This window comes from Aethalodelphis obliquidens, unplaced genomic scaffold (assembly GCF_003676395.1).
Source record: "Aethalodelphis obliquidens isolate GAN/ISIS:26980383/991018 unplaced genomic scaffold, ASM367639v1 scaffold34, whole genome shotgun sequence".
NCBI classification, from domain to species: domain Eukaryota; kingdom Metazoa; phylum Chordata; class Mammalia; order Artiodactyla; family Delphinidae; genus Aethalodelphis; species Aethalodelphis obliquidens.
Genome location: NW_020837978.1, coordinates 13,292,038 through 13,311,490, shown reverse-complemented (window position 1 = coordinate 13,311,490; position 19,453 = coordinate 13,292,038). Strand labels below are relative to the sequence as shown.

At 39.3% G+C, this 19,453-nt stretch overlaps 1 non-coding gene across 1 annotated transcript; it reads right to left on the bottom strand.

Moving 5' to 3' along the window:
* Positions 1 to 16,973: 16,973 nt before the first annotated feature.
* Positions 16,974 to 17,080, bottom strand: LOC113631873 (U6 spliceosomal RNA). Its single transcript, XR_003437589.1, has one exon. It is a non-coding gene; the product is annotated as a U6 spliceosomal RNA (small nuclear RNA).
* Positions 17,081 to 19,453: the final 2,373 nt, after the last annotated feature.

The window sequence follows — 19,453 nt, the reverse complement described above, 5'->3', positions numbered from 1 at the left end:
CTATTAAAAGCCAAAACCAAAGTTACAAGTTTCACATTCATTTATATATTTTCTTCTCCCCCCCCCCACCCCCTTCCTCTTAAGTTAATCATGGAACTGAACTCCAGGCCCAAGGCTTATGAAGAATGTTGAGAAAAGAGGGTAATAGCATTTCATGAAGGGAGAGAAGTACTATCCCCACTTAAGGAGGTGCCTGTTCCAGAGGTAGTACATTGCTCTGGGCAGCAAGTCTCCTCCAGGCAGGGTTGGCCTCTTAGATGTTATTGGATCTCCCGTAGGTCAGTTAAGTCCTCCACGGGGTTCTATACACATGAACACTGAAGAAATATCTACTGAAGAGAATTGCTGTCTTAAAGATATCTACTTGCATGCTTGATGAGAGAAAATACATTCTTAGCTAGAACTAACCACTTGTAGAGTATTTAGGCCAGGCACTTTTTTTTTTTTTTTTTTTTTTTTAATTTGGGACACAAAAAAATGGCTTCCACGGAGTCTTTTGTTTCGGTTGTTTGGAAACGTTTACTTATTTTGAGAGTCTGTGTGAGCACTCCGATGTAAAACCAACAGGTTTTCTGCCCTTTGGAGAGGTCCCATGATCAGATGTATTTCTGTTTCTCTGGGTGGGTGGGTAATTTTCTCTTAGTAACAGATAACAAATGTGTGTAATAGGTTATGCTGCTATTTTAGTGTGCAGAAGAGTTGGCAGTCAGAAACCTAGTCAGTTCAGCTCAGATCCACCTCTGGGAGAATTCTAGTCATGCTGCATTAAACCACATCTAAGCTGGTAAGTAAAGTGCAATGGAAATTTGTAACTGTAATTCAATCATGAAAATCATAATGCCTCTTTCACATCAAGCATCCAGAAAATAGAAAGTGGAATAGGGTCACTTTGGAGAATGAGGGAAGGGCAAAAACGAAAGCGGGGGCACCGGGGGGCAGTAGTGGAGGGGGACAAAAACGTCCCCTGCCAACCTCGCCCTTGGGACAGTTTCACTCTGCCCATGTAGAAGTGGCTTTAAGCGTATGCACACTTTACATTCTAGTATATAAATCTGAAAGGGAAGGAAGAGAATGCAAGCATTTTAAATCCACCGTGTGTTTCTTCACATTTTAAATTCAGGGTGTACTTTGGTTCTAGATCTTTAAACAGTGAGCCTTGGAGCTGCCAAGTTATTTTAAGGAGCTGATGATCTCTCCAAATGTACTGAATGACTGTCTCTTGATGACAGATTCATTCTAATGCTGTTGCTGGGAGGCAGAGGACACTGTGTGGTGGAAATAGCCATGGATCCCAAAACAGGAGACCTAGGGCCTCGTCTAAGCAGTCATTAACCAGCTCCAAGACCTTGTTTGCTTTACTCCATTAAAAAGTACAAATGTGGTTAGAAAAACCTGTGACAGTCCTCCCTGAGCAAATACGGCCTAGAATGGAGGATGCTAGTCTGACCCTTTACTTACAGATGCTTAGAGGGTCACCTTGGAATCAGGAGACAGCCCAATGTTGGCACTCAAGTGTTATTTATTTACTTTTAAAATATAAACTACGGGCTTCCTTGGTGGCGCAGTGGTTGAGAGTCTGCCTGCTGATGCAGGGGACACAGGTTTGTGCCCTGGTCCGGGAGGATCCCACATGCCGCGGAGCGGCTGGGCCCGTGAGCCATGGCCGCTGAGCCTGCGCGTCCGGAGCCTGTGCTCCACAACGGGAGAGGCCACAGCAGTGAGAGGCCCGTGTACCACACAAAAAAAAAAAATATATATATATATATATATACTACTTGTAGTTATGTTGTAAGATGGATATTTTCCCTGCTAACAAAGGAAAGGCATATTTATGACAGAAAATTATGAAAAAGCATAAGACGTACAAAGCAAATCAAAATCACCCACAGTTCTACTCAGAATAACATAATATTTTACAGTGTCTAATATCAGGTGTTTCTTGTACATAAATATATGCTTACACGTGTGCTGTTATGAGTTACCCTACATTCTGTTTTACTATCAGCTTTTTTCACCTAATAGTATATGGTGAATAGTTTTGTCTATTATTAAATAGTTGCTACAGTTCATTTAAAATGCCTAAATAGCATTTTATCATGTCAATGCCCCCAAATGTATTTAAGCAATCCCCTTTTGCTGGGCATTTTTATTGTTTCCAATTGTTCCCTATTATAAAGAGCTCTGAAATTAACATCCTTGTTGATAAATCTTTTTACACATCCTTGGTTATTTCCTAAGGCTGGTTCCATAAGGGACTTTGTTTGGTCCGTGGCTGAACCCCCAACTCCTAGTTTAGTGTTTGGCACATAAGAAGTGCTTAAATACTTGTTGAATGAATGAATGAATTCTTACAAGTTTATATATTAGGTCGCAGGGTATGCCCATATTCAGATCTTTTGATGTGTATTGCCAAATCGCCCTTCAAAAGGTAATGCAGATTTTACTTCTACCAGGAGCATATTAAGGTCAGTTTTCTAGAATCCTCATTGATGTTGCTATATAAAATAGAATAATTTTGTTTGCAAGTGAGAAAAATCCTAACTCACACTGGCTCAAGTAATAAAAAGGAATTTTTTGTCTCCTATAATTGAAAAGTCCAGAGGCAGGGCAGGCTTTAGGTGTGGTTCGACCCCAAGGGGCATGTTGTCACCAAGACGATGACAGCATTTGCTGCGATCTGCCTGTCTTCACCCTCCTCTGCTGGATGGCTTTGTTCCTTAGCTGACTCCCTCAAAGTAGCAAGTTGGCTGCCGGCAGCTCTCAGAGCCATGAGCCTCCTTGGTCACATGCAGGGGAAAACTGAATTTCTTTTGCCCAATTATCAAACCAAAGTCCCATCTTCCTTTCGATTGTATCATCTTAGGTCACAAGCTTGCCTTTGAACCAAACTTAGAAGCCAAGGAATGTAATTGTTGATTTTCTTAGGCCTGGGTTCCATTCTGTTTTCCCATCATGGGACACATCCCTAAGACACAGGGATGAGATGACATTGATTCACTCAGACCCATGATGGCCCGGAACTGAGGAACACTACTGAACCCCATGGTTGTGAGATTCTGGGTTCTTTTGGGAAGAAGACATAATAGAGTGAATGCTTTAGAAGCAATTTAAAAAACCACACTAAATGTTAGCATTTAATTTTTAAAACACATGTATTTTCTGGGGTAAAAAGGTGTTCTCGTTGCTTAATTGTTTTTCTATACGTCTGTGGGCCATTTGTTTTTGAGAACTTTTTTAAAAAAAAATAGGGTTTTTGTCTTTTCCTTCAACTTTTAAGAACACTTTATTTAATTTATTTATTTATTTATTTTTGGCAGCACTGCATGGCATGCGGGAGCTTACTTCCCCAACCAGGGATCGAACCCAGGCTCCCTGCAGTGGAAGCACACAGTCCTAACCACTGGACTGCCAGGGAATTCCCCGATTTTTAAGAACACTTTAAAGAGCTGTTTTGATGGCCTCATTTGATGTAATTCGGATCATCGAGTCCAGTCCCTCATTTTGGAGTTGAGAAAGCTGAGGCCTAGAGAGAAATGGCTTCTCATAGGTCACATATCTAGCAAAGGATGCAACTGGGATTCAAATAAACCCTATTTTACATTTGAAAAAAATTTTTGTTAAATTTATATGTAACTTAGACGTACTCAATTGCGAAAAATCTAAATGTACATGTGCATATACCCATGTAACCGGTACCCAGATCAAGATGTAGGCTGTTGGCATCTGAAGTGGAGGCAATGCTGTAGGACTGAGCCCTTGATCCGTGGGGTCTGTGCTGACTCTGGGTAGTTAGTGTCAGAATTGAATTGAGTTGTTGGACACTTAGCTGGTGTTGGAAAAGACACCACTCTTTTGGTATCAGAGAAAAGCAGACAGAGACAAATTACCTCACAAGGGTCATTGATTTAAAGTATACACTATGTCCTGGAGGAGGATGCCTCAATCTTGCAAGGTCTCACCTCTGAGAGAGCACTCTGTGTTTTGAACAGAACAGTCCATCCTTCTATTGGCCATCAGCTTTTGTGTAGTGAGGCATGTGTTACAACCAAGGGATTCCATGATCGTGTGCCCAGTCTTATGCCCCTTTATCGTAAAGAGATATTTCGGCCTATTGCAATATTATGTGGAAGCCTGTGCTAGTGGATCAAACGCTGATCCTTGTGAACAGAAAGGGCAAACTCATACCCAGAATATATACTCATACATATCAAAATCTCTGCTCCTTCCTGGGTAGAAGGAGTCCAATGTGGTCAACTTGCTGCCAAGGGGCTGGTTGGTCTCATAGAAAGATAGGGAAGTATCATGGAACAAGCGCTGATCCCTGCTGCTGGCAGGTTAGACATCCAATGAGCCTCGGGAAGAGCTGTAGCGTTTGTGCATAGCCTCCATCCCTGCCACCTTGGCCACTCTGTTCCTGTATCCATTGTGCCTGCCCTGGGTGGCTGATGACAGAAGCTAGCTGATATCTACTGGTCAAGCCACTTTGTCTACCTGATGTGGTGATACATTTTGTGGTGGTTACATTCTGACGGGCATTAACGTATGCTACAGATGTCTTCACACTTGGTGCCCACTGCCCTGTAGCGATCCTTCTGCCTCTTTCTCCTAAGACTTCTGGGTCCTTGATCTTCCAACATTTCTCCTTCCAGGAGTCTGAGCAGATGGCCAGATAACTTGCTGCCACCCATCTGTATTGATTCTAACCTCCGACCACTTCTTTTCCGACATAACGGTGGATGAACTGGTATTTTGCCTAAATTGTATCCAAAGGGAGGATTTCCTATCACCACTGTCTTTCAACGCCACCTTTGAATGGGGCTGTACCACAGTCACCATTCATTTTTGGCTCGTATCCCACATAATAGACTGATTATTACCAGCTACTTTATCATGGCCTGAACCAGAATTCCTTTAAATCAATTATATGGATATTTTTGGTGAAAACTCCTTTACACTAAAAATATTAATGTATCTCTTTATTTTTTATTTATTTTTTTTCTTTTGTGGTACACGGGCCTCTCACTGCTGTGGCCTCTCCCGTTATGGAGCACAGGCTCCGGACGCGCAGGCTCAGCGGCCATGGCTCACAGGCCCAGCCACTCCGCAGCACGTGGGATCTTCCCAGACCGGGGCACGAACCCATGTCCCCTGCATCGGCAGGTGGACTCTCAACCACTTGCGCCACCAGGGAAGCCCTGTATCTCTTTATTTTTAAAACTCATCAAGCAAACATGTCTTGAGGCTTGTTTTGTAGCAATGAGTGTACTTATGTTGGATTTCCAGCAAACTTTTACCAAAAATGCAGGATATTTCTCTTTGTCTGTTTTTTTTTTTTTTTTTTTTTTTTTTTACCGGGGCCTCCCCCTTTTTCGGCCTCTCCCGTTGCGGAGCACAGGCTCAGGACGCGCAGGCTCAGCGGCCATGGCTCACGGGCCTAGCCGCTCCGTGGCATGTGGGATCTTCCCGGACCGGGGCACGAACCCCTGTCCCCTGCATCGGCAGGCGGACTCTCTTTGTCTGTTTTTATGGTACATGTTCATACAGAAAAATCTACCAGAGTAAATAAATATCTCCTTCACACTAATTTTTTGCCTTAACCAAAAGACGAAGAAATGATCGGTTTTAATGATCAGATTTTGAAATACAGAAGCAAAAAAAATTATGGGTCCATCAAAGTCAGCTTCCCAGATTGGCATCCTTATCCCTCAATTTCTGGGTAAACTGTATAAAATTAATTATAATATCGCAAAGTTTAGCCTAGAACATAATTGTGTTAATGGCAATGCTCAGAAGCAGTGTAACTGAACTAAAACCAACATAAAGAGTCAAAATTACAATGCAAATATGTCTTTTAAGAGAGCCATAAGCTTGAAGTGTGAATCCTCACTGCCTTAGAATTCTTTCTCCTTTCTTCATACATATATAGGTTTGTTTTCTGCAAATGTAGTTCTTGAGCACAGAAATTTTATGCTCATTGATATAAGCATTTGCAACCACTGCCTCAGCGTACATGGGTGAGTTTTTTTAAAAGAACATGGTCAAGGAGGAACCAGAAGTGTTTGGCAAGGCTGTGTACAGCCCCCTGTTCGGGATGGAGAAGGGACGTGAAAATGGGGACATATCTGTTCCTAGCGTGTGGTTTTTTCAGCGGATCATAGTGCTTTACAATGGCTTGCCTTTCTCTTTCTCTTGGAAACTTTCTGGGCCTGAAAACATCATTCCAGATGTTTTCTCTGACATCTGAATAGTGATCTTTCCTTACCCGGCAATATTCCTATATAACCACAGGTCTATGTCCTTGCTGTGAGAGGCAACTCCAGAAATTTGGAGACTAGAAGGGAGAAATAGAAGAAACAGCAGAATGACCACTTGATGGAGTATAGGAGTGTCAACTAAGGAAAGCACGAAGTCTATCTATACTTATATCAGGCTCTGCCAAAGAGACAAGTAACAATAAATTAGCCAAAAAAACACACTGAAGAGTCAAACACAATCAGGGTTTCTGTCAGATTCTGGCAGTGATTCTGAGGAGATCTTGTGCAAATAAAGAAACCTTTCTGTACTGTTCTGTTTTAAATCGCATAAACAGTGAAAATAAAGACATAAAGATTAACATGCATGTGTATACGTATAACTGTGGTTGCGATACCTCTTTCTGTTTACAAAGCAAAGCAATTCAGCTAATTATATCCACCAAAACACAGTGAAACAACCCAAACATTTTATGAAAATAATTTATTTTGGCTTATCTATTCTGTTTCTATTTATATTACACTGCATAACAGTACTTGGCCCTTCTTTGTATATGGAAAAATGTCATTTTCGACTTGTACCGAGAATCCCTGTCAATATAGGCTATCACAATTAAAGCAGTTTTCTTTTAATTTAAAAGGACAACTCAAGAGATGAATTTCTGATATAAAAGTTATTTAACTTAAGTGACTAACTGCACAGTTGGTTATTTTTCTAATCCTAGGATGATGTTTATAAAATATTTTCCCTCACAGCTTTAAAAACAGATTTTTTTTCTAATTGTATTTTTCTTCCAATTTCCATTTACCTTTTCTTTTTCTTGCACACTTATGGGTGTAAAACTGTCATTGTTTTTTTCTTAGGAAAAGAAGACCAACAAGCAATTTTACATGAAAAAAGCAAACATTTTCTCAGGATGTCTTGTACTTTATAAGAAATATCATAGTACTATTATGTATCAAAATAAATTAGCTTAGGTCCAAATATTGTATACATATATGCCCATTAAATATTTACCTTTTCTTGAAAATATATTTCTTAGTGAATATATATATATATATTTTTTTCTTTTCCTCCTGTTCATGTTGAGATGTCATCATCTCAGTCATATTGGTAAGTTTAGGAAGAATAAAATATTTATGACTGGTAAATAGTGCAGGTTTGGAGATTTTTTTAAATGTTAGAAAACCCAAATCTACCTCCATTTTCCTGGAACCATCCTGGACACTTCTATCACAAAACTCTCTAAATGCCAAAATGCATTGGTTAAGGATTTCCAGAATTCTCCTCAGATCATTCAGATCCACAGACAAGATGGGTTAAAGAGATGAATTGCTCTATTTTATTTCTTATTGGTGTAAGGCAGAGAAAAACTTTTCTGAAAAGTGTTTGGTGTGTATCATGTCCGTCAGTATCCTGATTTCTCTGCCATTCTTTTATTAATATTAATTAGGCTATACTTGTGTTATTTTATATCTTAGCTCAGCAAAACATTGTTAAACTATTATAATCAGGAGGAAGAGGCTAGAATATGAAGATTTCAGGAGAAATAAAATTTTAATCAACTCTAAATAGCAGGTAAAAAGTAGGAAAAAAAGAGTGCTTTTTCCTCACTTGGAAATCGATGAGCTGCTCAGTATTAGCCAAAACCAAAGGATGGGTCCCACATAAAAAGATTCCATTTGGAGAAGCTGCCTGTGATAGTAAAAAACTCTAAAAAGTTGCAATATATTAAAAAAGAGTAGACAGAACTTTCAAAATTTGATCTATTTTTCTTGGTCAAGAGGAATCAAAGGGTCTAAACAAGTAGTTTAAGAATATATTGAAAGAGGAGAAACTCTTCAGGAATGGTGGAATAAGGACCTCTGAAAATTTGTTCTCACATAAAAGCAATGAGAGCATCAGCCCCCAAAATTGTCAAAATCAGTGTTTTCAGAATTCTGGAAATTAATCAAACACTTGCAAAAATTTGAGTCACATTTATTGAAGAAAAACAGGTGACTCTTGATAAGAACAGTGAGCTTTGTGGCATTTTATCTTCCCCAATCTCCATCTTCTTCTCTCTAGTTTCATAGGAGTCTTGAAAACCAATACCCTTGCGATCACAGTGGGTGTGAAAAACAGGAGCCTAGCAGCCACTGGAGGGAGTAAAGTGGTTCTGGAGCATCCCCCCAAATGCGCCATTCCCAGAGAACTGTCGTTATTTGACCTGTCCGACAGCTTCCTGAAAATCTCCACTCACAGAGCTTGTCTTTATTTGACCTCATGAAGAACTCAGTGCAGATGGCCTTTTTCCTGGGGCACTTGTCAAAAAACTTTCAGTGGTAGTTGTTTAACATTGTAGCTGCCTGAGGTCATGATACCCAGTGATGAATAAGAAACTTAAAAGATAAAGCCGGGGAATGAGATGTCCATAGGGAGCTTTGAAAAAATCTGCCATATTCTTGAGAATCTAGGAGGCCACGTGCATTTGCAAGACTGTGCACATTCACGGGAAAGACCTGAGAGAAGACCCTAATCTCTCACCTTTGGCTGACCTTGAGGTCCTGTGCAAGCAGGAAGTAAAGGCTAAACAGTTTTAAACTGCCAGAGCATTGAATGTGTATCCCAACATGGACACAAAGCTTCTTGAGAAACTCTGGGAGACATTTGTTCGAGGCATTTGGGAAATTGATGTCCAATTGTTAGATGACAACTAAGCTAACCAGGCAGAGACTTTAGTGGTTAGACCCAACAAAGAATACACACTTTAAAGAATTACTTCATCAAGTTACTAAGCAAAGAAGCAACAACAACAATAATAAACAGCTATAAGCACCAAGGAGAGGGGGAATTTGAATTCCAGAGTTGCCACATTATAATATTTTAAGAGTCCAGTTTTAACAAATTTCTTACAAAAAATAAGAGTCATACAAAGAAACAGAAAAGCCCATGCGCAGGGCAGTCAAAAGAAACTCTCCCTGAGAAAGCCCACAAGTTGGACTTACTAGACAAAGACTTCAAATCAGGAATTATAAATACTTTCGAAGAACTAAAAGAAGCCATATCTAAATAAATAATGAAGGAAAGTATGAGAATGATGCCCGACCAAACAGAGATTACCAATAAAAAGATAGAAATTATACAAAAAAGCATCAATTAGAAATTCTGGAGTTGAAAAGTACAAGTGAATGAAAAATTTGCTAAGGGGCTCAACAGCAGATCTGAGCTGGCAGAAGAAAGGATAACCCTGAACTTGGGGATAGAATTGAGATTATCCAGCTTGGGAAACTGAGCAGGAATAGTGAAAGAAGAAAAATGAACAGAGACTCAGAGACCTATGGACAACACAAGCGTACAAATATATTTATAATGGGAGTCAAAGAAGGAAGAGAGAAAGAAAAAAATAGGAAGATATTTCAAGAAATTATGGCTGAAGTTTCCCAAATTTGATGAAAAACATTAGTCTACACATCACGGCAGTTCAATAAACTCCAAGTAGGAAAACTCAATTAGGTATACACCTATAAACATTTCATGTCAAACTGTCAAAAGCAAAAGCCTAATGAATACATTACAAATACAATACAAAATCATTTGTGTTTCTATACACTTGCAATGAACAATCCAAAAATAAAATTAAAAAACAATTCCATTTATAACAGTATCAAGATAAAATACTTATGAGTAAATTTAACAAAACAAAAGCCAGAGTTGAACATTGAAAACTGCAAAGCATCACTGAAGGAAATTAAAGGAGACCTACACAAATGGGAAGACATCCTATGTTCATGAATTGGAAGACTTAACATTAAGATGGCAACCTTCCAAACTGATCTAAAGATTCAATGCAATCTCTTTCAAAATTGCAGCTGCTTTTTTTTTTTTTTTACAGAAATTGGCAAGCTGATCCTAAAATTCATATGAAATTACAAAAGACCCAGAATATCCAAAACAATCTTGAAAAAGAAGATAAAGTAGGAGGGCTCATACTTCCTGATTTCAAAAATTATGACAAAGCTGTAGTAATCAAGACAGTGAGGTACTGGCATAGAGCTACACATATAGATCAGCAGAATAAAAAAATTCAGCGTCCAGAAGTAAGCCCATACATTTACAGTCAACTGATTTTCGACAAGTGTGCCAAGAAAATTAAATGGGAAAGAATGATCTTTTCAACAAATGTACTGAGACAGTTGAATATCCACATACAAACAAAGTTGGATTTTTATCCTACAACATATGCGAAGATTAACTCAAAATGGATCAGTCTTAAGTACAGAGGTAAAAATATGAAACTCTTAGAAGAAAATGTAAATCTTTATGAACCTTGTATTAGTCTGTAGTAGATCAATCTCGGTCCACAAACTGTGGCGTGCAAGAAGTGTAACTTTAAGTATAGCATAGATGTTAAGGTCTCAGATGGTGCTGCCAGACTGCCTGGGTTCAAGTCCTAGCTCTGTGTGTTGCTGAGATTAAAACATTCGTTAATAATTCTTAAATATTACCCTGCTAAAAGGAAAATCCAAAATACAAATGCCAAGAATATTTTGATCGTTGGTAGCATTACTGGGATAAGTGAATAGCTTATTAGGTGATTACACTGATTATCTGTTATCATATATAACTTCTAGTATGTTTGTAAAAATAGTCTCTTTACTTTCTGGTCATATTTTTCTATAGAATCACAGATTTTAGAGATAGAATGGATCTTACAAATCTTTGTATAAAGGTGAGACGTCTAACACTGTCATCCCTTGACTCTCCCAAGGTCACATAAGTAGTTAGTGACAACAGTTAATTGAAAAAGACAACTAGAGGTCCGCTATGTGGGTAATCTGGGTCACGTTCTCATCCTCTAAAGACCTTCTTCAACAATAGACTACACTTGACCTCAAGCTCTAGCTCTCCACTTAATATGAGTTCCCCAACATATTTTTCAGCTTTGGGTTTTGGGACTTTCCATTTTCCTTTTTGCCCAATACTACAAAGCCTAATGCTTAAAGCTGATTTACTGTATCTCTGCTCTATTGAATTGTGATTGGTATACTTAGGTTGTTTCAGCTGAGTGTTTTTGTTTTTGACAATACGCTTTTCCTAAAAGTATTTATAATGATGACATAAAAGCCTTCAGGTGATAGTCCAGGGTATCTTCAGTTAGCTCAAAACACCATTAAATTTTCAAATTAATTTTCATTAAAAAATAGACCATGGGCTTCCCTGGTGGCGCAGTGGTTGAGAGTCCGCCTGCCAATGCAGGGGACACGGGTTCGTGCCCCGGTCCGGGAAGATCTCGCATGCCGCGGAGCGGCTGGGCCCGTGAGCCATGGCTGCTGAGCCTGCGCATCCGGAGCCTGTGCTCCGCAACGCGAGAGGCCACAACAGTGAGGGGTCCACAAACCGCAAAAAAAAAAAAAAAAAAAAAAAAAAAAAATAGACCATATGTAATGTTTCTGTGATGACGATGTCAGGCATTGTTCTAGCTTAGGTTTGCCACATTTAGTAAATAAAAATATAGCATATCCAGGTAAATTTGAATTTCAGATAAACAACAAGTAAACCAACTGTTGCCCAGGACATACCTATATTAAAACAAATTATTCACTCTTTGTCTGAAATTAAAATAGTACTAGATAGCTTTTATTTTACCTGGTAATACTAACTTAGGTGCGTAAGGTACATCATGAATAGAAGATTCATGCTGTCATAGAACTTATATTTTTAGAGGGGAGAGATGGACAATACAATGAACATAATTAATAAGTAAACTATATAGTATGTTAGAAGATAAATGCTTTAGAATAAAAGAAGAGAGCAGGATCCCTTAACCTAGGTGTGAGGGCAGGTTCTCATTTTCAATAGGGTTGTTGGTGAGATAAGCCTCATTGAGAGGCAAGATTTGAACAAGGACTTGGAGCATTTTTCCAGATGCTCTTTAGGGCAAGAGTATTCCAGGCTGAGGGACAGTGTTTAAAATACTGAGGAACAGCAAGGAACCAGTTGGCTAGAGTAAAGTGAGTGGTAGGAGAGAAAATGGGGGCCCAGACCACAGGGTCTGGGAAGCCATTGTAACGACTTTGGAGCCATTGCAGGATTTTGTGCAGAGGCGTGATATGACCTGACTTATCTTTTTAAAGATCACTCTAGATGATAGAGTGATAAGGCTAAAAGCAGGGAGACTATTAAGAGGTGATCATAATCATCAAGGTGAGAGGTGAAGGGGCGCAGACTATTGCGGTGGCAGTAGAAGTGGGGGGAAATGGTGAGATTCCAGAGATAGATTGAAGGTTGAACCAACGGAATTTCCTAAAGATTGAATATGAGATGTGACAGAAAGAAGAACTTACGGGTGATAGCAAAGATTTTACCCTAAGCACATGCCATGAAAAGCCCTAACCTTCAGACTGGAGATATTTTTAAGGAGCTATACATTGAAAGCTCTAAGGACTAATTGTGATTACCTCAAAGTGTCATTTAAATAATATATTCACATACATCTATGGACACAAATTAGGGCATGACCTACTGCTTCTTTGGGGAATCTGAAGGCAACTGGACTGTCGTATACTATAAACAGATTTTTGTGGAGATATTTTATTTTATTCCACCTGTCAGAATAAACAGCAGGTCAGACAGCTTTCCAGCTTACCAAATGTTACCAAGCCCTGACTGCTTCAGCCTCAACGTAATTATATCCTTTTTATTTATTGATAAACACCATATGCCTGTCATGTCAGAGATCAGAGAATGTCAAGGAGTCATTCATTAGACTTTGCTACAAAGCCTCCCTCATTATTCTCCACTTCATTCATTCTTGCTAAGCCTTCACGTCTGAGGACCTCTGTCCCTAGGGGATTCACAACAGGTTATTCAACTCAAAGCATGTTTTGACAGTTGAGCCATTGGTTTTATCACTAATCTGCAACTCCCTTCTTTCAATTATTTGCCCTGATGTAGAGGAGCCATGATTCAGATGATTCAAAGAAAGAGAGAGAGAAGATAATAAAAATTATTTATAATTAGTTTAGAAAAATATAAATTGCCCTTGAAACACTTCACTCTTCCTAATTCTGGTTGACACAGACTAAATTTAAAGTTGATTTGCATCCTCTGAGCCTATGTGAGCTAGAGAGGAGGGAGTTTTGTTTAGTATGACAGATGGCAGGGTGATACTGTTTTGGGATTAAAAAGAAAATATATTGTAGCATTTCCATTTAAAAAGGGCTCTGCTTTTGTTATAAACACATGGGAATACATGAGATGATAATGGTGGTGATGATCATCAGAAAAATAGCAAGAACAATAATAGCTAATAACGTATTTAACTTTTAACATGTGCCACATACTGCTCTAGGCACTCCACGTATGTTAATCCTGTTAATCCTCCTATGAGGTCTGTATTATTATTCCTCATATTTTACAAATGAGGGAACTGATGTTCAAAGAACATAGGTAACTTGCTCAAGGTCACATAGTCAACATGTGGCAGAGCTGGGATTCGAATCCAGATGGTCTGATTTCACACTTTTAACTTCTATATGATGTCAAATCATATGAAAATATCAACAATAAAATATAATACATTATTTTGCTTGATAGAAAGGGAAATGCCTAGGTGTCATAACAGAGAAGAAACTCACAGTTGGAGTCATGACAAGAAATGAAGCAGTAAAGCCCCAGGGACTACCAGACCCAAATACAGACACTAAGAACTAGGGAGGATTTTACTGTCCGCATGGGGAACAGGACACATCAACTTGAACCTATGCAGGGAGGGGAGCTTGGAATGAAGCTCTTTATTACATCTGGGAATATTTGAGTCTTGCCTTGTATGTTGGACAGAAAAACTTTGCCCAACAACCCAGAAAGCTAAAAAGAATTTTGTTGTCTTCTTAGAGCAATGATGGGCAAAGGTATTTGTAAATTTGTGAGCAAACCTAAATAAGGGAAAAAACAAAATTCCAAACCTGTGTTCCACGTGGGTATGAAGTCCACATTTTTTTATTACCCACAGTGTAAAGAAACATGAAGCTTAGAAACAGACATAAAAATTAGTCCACAGTCAGTAGTATGTCCGGGGCTTTGACACAAGGAAATGCAAAAGGATCTGTAGGGACAGTTCCACCTCTCAGGATTAAGTGGTGCCCTTGGGGGTGGGAGGGAAACAATGTGAATTACCAGTAAAAAAATTATGGACGACACAAAGAAATGAGCTCCTGTGAGGATGAGTCGATAGAAAAAACAGGTACTATGCCAGGTATCAGACATAAGAGATAACTGGGAAAATGCTATAAGTATATTTTAAATTGTTAAAGAGACAAAAGAAAGAACAAAGAATGCATTGCAAGATAGGATACTGTGAGTTAAAAGGAACCAAAGAGAACTTCAGGAAATGAAAAAATTAAAATAAAAACTCAATCAATAAGTAAACAAGAGATTTGATACAGATGAATGGCGAAGTAATGTGCCCGTGGTAGAGCTGAGGAATTCATCCAAAGAGAAGAAGATATGGGAGGAGGGGGGAACTATTATAAAGAGATAGAAAATGAGAGATTGAGAAACATAGAAGACTGAATCAGAAGGCGTAACATATGCCTAATAGGAGATCCACACTGAAGAAACAGTATTTGAAGAGAGGCAATATTTAAAGAGATAATAGATGGCTGTTTCTCAAATCAAAGAAAAACATGCAGATGAAAACCAAATTATGAACAGAATAAATAAAAATAAATCCACACCTAAATACACTGGAGTAAAACTACAGCACACCAAAGAAAAACAGAAAAATTTGAAAAGAGACGAATAGAAAATATATGTAATAGAGTGCTATATTGGGGGCTTCCCTGCTGGCGCAGTGGTTGAGAGTCCGCCTGCTGATGCAGGGGACACGGGTTTGTGCCCCGGTCCGGGAAGATCCCACATGCCGCAGAGCGGCTGGGCCCGTGAGCCATGGCCGCTGAGCCTGCGCGTCCAGCCCCTGTGCTCTGCAACGGGAGAGGCCAAAAAAGTGAGGGGGCCGCGTACCGCAAAAAAAAAAAATAATAATAATAATAGAGTGCTATATTGGGACTCTTTCTGTCTCAATTTCTGCAGAGGCCACTTAAGATCAACAACAAAATAATAAGGAGCAAATACTCCCTGATTACAAAGAGAGGTGCTAAACTCCCTATGCAGGATGTGGAAAGGGAGTAATGAGTAAAAACTAAGTGACTTTCCCCCTTCATCTTGATGTAGACCATTTAGAAACACTTCCTTTGTAGCCTGGAATGTTGATTTTGTATTTTTGCAAATCTCAGTGTGTGTTTGCAATGAATATGTATCGTCTTTCACATTAATTTTTATTGGAGTATAGTTGCTTTACAATGTTGTGTTAGTTTCTACTGTACAGAAAAGTAAATCAGCTATACATATACATATATCCCCTCTTTTTTGGACTTCCTTCCTATTTATTTATTTATTCATTTAACATCTTTATTGGAGTATAATTGCTTTACAATGTTGTTGGTTTCTGCTGTATGAAAAAGTGAATCAGCTGTATGTATACATATATCCCCATATCCCCTCCCTCTTGCGTCTCCCTCCACCTTCCCTATCCAACCCCTCTAGGTGGTCACAAAGCACAGAGCTGACCTCCCTGTGCTATGCAGCTGCTTCCCACTAGCTACCTATTTTACATTTGGTAATGTATATATATCAGTGCTACTTTCTCACTTCATCCCAGCTTACCCTTCCCCCTCCCCGTGTCCTCAAGTCCATTCTCTACGTCTGCGTCTTTATTCCAGTCCTGCCTCTAGGTTTATCAGAACCATTTTTTTTTAGATTCCATATATATGTGTTAGCATACGGTATTTGTTTTTCTCTTTCTGACTTACTTCACTCTGTATGACAGACTCTGGGTCCATCCACCTCACTACAAATAACTCGATTTCGTTTCTTTTTATGGCTGAGTAATATTCCATTGTATATATGTGCCACATCTTTATCCATTCATCTGTTGATGGACACTTAGGTTGCTTCCATGTCCTGGCTACTGTAAATAGTGCTGCAGTGAATATTGTAGTACATGTCTCTTTTTGAATTATGGTTTTCTCAGGGTATATGCCCAGTAGTGGGATTGCTGGATCACATGGTAGCTCTAGTTTTAGTTTTTCAAGGAATCCCCATATTGTTCTCCATAGTGGTTGTATCAATTTACATTCCCACCAACAGTGCAAGAGGCTTCCCCTTTCTCCACACCCTCTCCAGCATTTATTGTTTGTAGGTTTTTTGATGATGGCCATTCTGACTGGTGTGAGGTGATACCTCATTGCGGTTTTGATTTGCATGTCTCTAATGATTAGTGATGTTGAGCATCCTTTCATGTGTTTGTTGGCAGTCTGTATATCTTCTTTGGAGAAATGTCTGTTTAGGTCTTCTGCCCATTTTTGGATTGGGTTGTTTGTTTTTTTGATATTGAGCTGCATGAGCTGCTTTTAAATTTTGGAGATTAATCCTTTGTCAGTTGCTTCGTTTGCAAATATTTTCTCCTATTCTGAGGGTTGTCTTTTCATCTTGTTTATGGTTTCCTTTGCTGTGCAAAAGCTTTTAAGTTTCATTAGGTCCCATGTGTTTATTTTTGTTTTTATTTCCATTTCTCTAAGAGGTGGGTCATAAAGGATCTTGCTGTGATCCATGTCAGAGCGTTTCTTCTGAGTTGTATAGTGTCTGGCTTTACATTTAGGTCTTTAATCCACTTTGAGATTAAAAATATGGAACATTTCATGATTTTGCGTGTCATCCTTGTGCAGGGGCCGTGCTAATCTTCTCTGTATCGTTCCAATTTTAGTATATGTGCTGCCAAAGCGAGCACTTCCTTCCCATGTAGGTCACCACAGAGCACTGAGTAGGGTTCCCTGAGCTATACAGTAGGTTCTCATTAGTTATCTATTTTACACATAGTATCAGTAGTGTATATATGTCAACCCCAATCTCCCAACTCACCCCCCCTTCCCTCCCTTGCTGTCCATAGTCCATATGTTTGTTCTCTATTTCTGCTTTGCCAATAAGTTCATCTATACCATTTTTCTAGATTCCACATATATGCGTTAATATATGATATTTGTTTTTCCTTTCTGACTTACTTCACTCTGTATGACAGTCTCTAGGTCCATCCATGTCTCTACAAATAACCCAATGGAGTAATATTCCATTTTTTATGGTGGAGTAATATTCCATTTTATATACAAGTACCACATCTTCTTTATCCATTCCTCTGTTGATAGACATTTAGATGGCTTCCGTGTCCTGGCTATTGTAAATAGTGCTGCAGTGAAAAGCAGTGCGTGTTACACCAGCCCATGATGTGCCCTGAGCAGTGACAACACATTCCTTCCGAGAGTCTATGCTTGGCTGCCCCAAGCAGAAACTTCCTTTGAGATTTGGGTTCTCCCTCTTTTCTAGAAGATAAATACATGCTTGTTTCTTGTAATAAAAAATTGTTTTAACTTACTTATCTTAAAGTAATATTTAAGATTTCAAAGAAGTAGCCTGGTTATGCTACAGCTTCGGGTATTTCCTGGCTGTTGTATCCCCAAGATTTGGTCATTCTGTTTAAGAATCTGAGGTTATAGTGTTGGCTTGGGGGTCAGAAGGACTAGATTTTACTCTTGTCTTTGCTCCCCGTTCATGCTAGTGTCGTAGAAGTTATTCGAACTGCCTAGACCTCCGTTTTCATGCCTGTAGGGGATTGGACTAGACCATCTCGACAATTCTTTCTGGTTCTGAGCCTCGAGGGATCTCTTCCAGGTCCTTAGCTTACTAGGTTCAACTTTGGCATTTGCCTATGAGCAGACATTCTCTTGAGCTCCTCTACCATCACTCAGGCATGTCGAGGGCTCCTTTTCCTGATCCATCCTAGAGGAGGAGAGCCAATTTTCCTTTACAAGCTGATCACACAGATTGGTAGAGTCCAATTTATATACAGCCAGGCATGGTTTCTCCTTGTAAGACAGCACTGATGCAGCAAACAAAGACAGGATAGGAAGGTATGTGCCCTAAACAATCAAACTAGAGACAATGCCAGTAGAATTTTATTCTTTAGTATTCCAAAGTAACATACTTTTCATGGGGAGATTGATGGACTTTGGCCTACTAACAGATGCAGGGGTTTGGTTTGGGTTTTTGTTTTTCTTCCGACTCCATCAGCTTTGAAACTGAGAATGGAAATGAGACACCTGCATTAATAAAACAACAAGGTGGCGTTTGGACACTTAAACTAAACAAAAGAAATTGAACCTGGGAGTGAATTACTTATTTATGACCTCTCCTGTCAAGTTAACTATCCTCTTGTGAGGCCTGGGATACTCTCTTTATTGGTCCTTAAGGCAAGTGGGAAGGGTTCTGTGATGGTCTGTGGTTTAGGTCAATAGTGAGCTGGTTATGGGGGGTCATTTGGTCCAAAGCTTCCTTATAAGGAAACGTACACCCTCCCCTCTTTTCTTGAAGACATTCTGAAGGGACTTGTGATAAGCAGGATATATGGCTCAGGAATTTCACTGTATATCCAGGAGGCAATGACAAGATTAAACCAGAGTGGAACAAGGCCAGAGGTCTTAATCAACTCTGCAAAGGAGAAACTCCTGAGGAGCTGGTGACAGCCTGATTTCTTGCATCTGTTATAACCGACCTGGGAGAAGCATAAGTGAACACAGGGCATTGGGCAAAGTTTCTCTGCCAAGGATCTTGAGGTGCTGAATCACCTAAATGGTCTCATCTACCTCTGGTTTCTACTATTGTCCCCTAAAAAGACTACAGCAGTTCTCATGTAACCTTGTTTAATGTCATTTAAATAAAGATCACCTTGACTCAGATGTCATGTCATAGAACAGACATATTTCACAATCTCTAATGAATCCTTAATAGGATTTTTACATACATGCATATATGCTTATGAAACGTAAGTCTTGTTATTGTCCCAAGTTTACTTAAACATAGCTCATTGCAGTTGCACATGGGTACATCCCATGTGGAAAGCGTTTATACATACATACATGCATTTTGTCTTGGTATAAAATCAATTCTGCCATAGAGCATTTTCTCCTTGTCTTGTCAGTAGGAAGAAAAGGTCAGGTTTTCAGAGGGATAGAAGATAATCCCACAGAGGAAAGACTCATTTTCCCAGCCGCACTTTACCAAGAAGTCATGCATTCCCACTCCGATCTACAAAGGTATGATAGGTCACCTT